This window comes from Corylus avellana, unplaced genomic scaffold, assembly GCF_965113065.1.
Source record: "Corylus avellana unplaced genomic scaffold, dhCorAvel1.hap1.2 HAP1_SCAFFOLD_173, whole genome shotgun sequence".
NCBI lineage: Eukaryota > Viridiplantae > Streptophyta > Magnoliopsida > Fagales > Betulaceae > Corylus > Corylus avellana.
This window is the reverse complement of record NW_028290566.1, coordinates 20001-22099: the sequence shown is the minus strand read 5'-3', so window position 1 is coordinate 22099 and position 2099 is coordinate 20001. Positions and strand designations below refer to the sequence as shown.

The 2099-nt window shown below is 34.4% G+C and overlaps 1 non-coding gene across 1 annotated transcript; it reads left to right on the top strand.

Moving 5' to 3' along the window:
• Positions 1-1845: 1845 nt before the first annotated feature.
• On the top strand, positions 1846-1932 carry TRNAS-GGA (transfer RNA serine (anticodon GGA)). The gene has a single exon. It is a non-coding gene; the product is annotated as a tRNA-Ser (tRNA).
• The last annotated feature ends 167 nt before the right edge of the window (positions 1933-2099 follow it).

The window sequence follows — 2099 nt, the reverse complement described above, 5'->3', positions numbered from 1 at the left end:
ACCGCTGCTCAATACCTTAGGGGATCGACTCTATTACATAAGTTGATTCCTAACTTTTATCTCATATCGTGACATAAGTAAGCAGTTCTTATTGTATCGGCCCAAAACCTCACTAATTGATCTTTACGGTGCTTATTCTTTCTATCAATTAGATCCTTTCTTTATCCATAGACTAAAGGATCTAGGCATACCTATTTCTTCCTATTTGGACTTCTATGAAGTTTCTTTCTTTTTCTTTGCTACAGCTGATAAAAATCGTTGTTTTGGACACGATAGATATGATATGTAGAAAGCCTATTTTCTAGTATTTATTAGCGGATTTGCTCTTTCTTTCCTTTTTTTCTTTCTATGTGGAGATAGTCGCACGTAATGACAGATCACGGCCATATTATTTAAAGCTTGTGGTAAGAACGGGTTTCGTTCTAGTGCCCTAAAATAATATTCCAAAGCTTTCGTATGTTCTCCGTTCCTTGTGTGGATAAGACCTATGTTATAGAGTATATAACTTCTATCATAGGGATCAATTTCTAGTCGCATAGCTTCATAATAATTCTGTAAAGCTTCCGCATAATTTCCTTCGGATTGAGCCGACATCCGTTGCGGTCGTCTTCGATTCAAAGAATCTCCGTTCCAGAACCGTACGTGAGATTTTCATCTCATACGGCTCCTCCCTTTTTATGTGCATAATGAGAATAATACATGGAATCATCAAAAAAGATTGAAATAATTTCATTATGAACCGAACGGGGCTAGTGTTTTTACAAGAAATCTCTAACCAACCTTCCTGTAAAAGATCTTTTCTTAACATCAAGTATCTTGGTACTAAATAAAAATGATAACTCTAACAATTTCTTTGTTCTTAACACCCCTTAATTTCCGGGAATTAGTCACTTCAACAGTCTTCGATGGTTATACGGGTATCCAAAATACGAACGAGATGGATATTTGTTGTACCAACCATTCTTGTTAATCCCGATTCCGATAAAGAAAAGGTATAATTTATAACAAAGTTTTCGTATTGTTGATTCCTAGGCGTAGTGCTTCTTTCCCTATGCTGCCTATTGGTACTAGTGAAGTAGGGTTGACCTAACCCATAGGTGTAACCTTTCGCTCAATACTAGAATCTAAAATTGAAGCATCTGAGGCTGCATTAATCGGGGATACACGACAGAAGGAATTGTTTTATTTACAAACTTCACCTTCACAATAAGCGTAGATTTATTTCAATAATCTTTTTATTTCTCTCCCAAATAATGTATCTTTCTCCGAAGACTGAAATCGGTAAAGAAAAAAACATCAAATCGCACCATCTCTGTAATAGGTGAATGCCTCTTTTTCTCCTGAAGTTGTCGGAATTATTCGTAATAAGATATTGGCTACAATTGAAAAGGTCTTATCAATAAAATTTCCATTTATCCGAGATCTGGGCATAGGTAGCAATCCATTCTATAATTTCTTTTACTTACCTCTTGTGGGAAAATGATCCCACAAACAAAGAAATTGTACAGTACGAAATAACATAAAAATAAAAAAAAAAATAGATCAATTGATTCGTTCTAATTCATTGATTTAATTTGGTATAAATATTGTAAGTAAAAAGAATAACTATTGGAAAAAGATGGGAGCGCCGTCTTCGCAAGAATGAAATGAATAGATATATATCTTTTTTTAACAGTTTTTTCACAAAAAAAAATTATTTTTATCCCCCCCTTGAAGGAAGGGTTTTTCTTTGATGAAAAGTTTTCTATATTTTTTTTATAGTTAGAATTGACTGTACGTACCTATCAAAAAATCTAATAGAATGACTCACTATTCACTCGGTTTCTGGGCCATAATCATTATGTAGGAGAGATGGCCGAGTGGTTCAAGGCGTAGCATTGGAACTGCTATGTAGGCTTTTGTTTACCGAGGGTTCGAATCCCTCTCTTTCCGTACCTTTCACCTAATTCACCAATCTTATTAACAGCAATGTATCAAAGCAAATAACAATGGATACCATTATTCCAACGGTTAAGTTAGACCTTTCTTTTATTTTGATATAGATTCTTTATTCCTATGTTCCGCAGTACAGAAAATAACATACTGGAAAGAGTAGACAA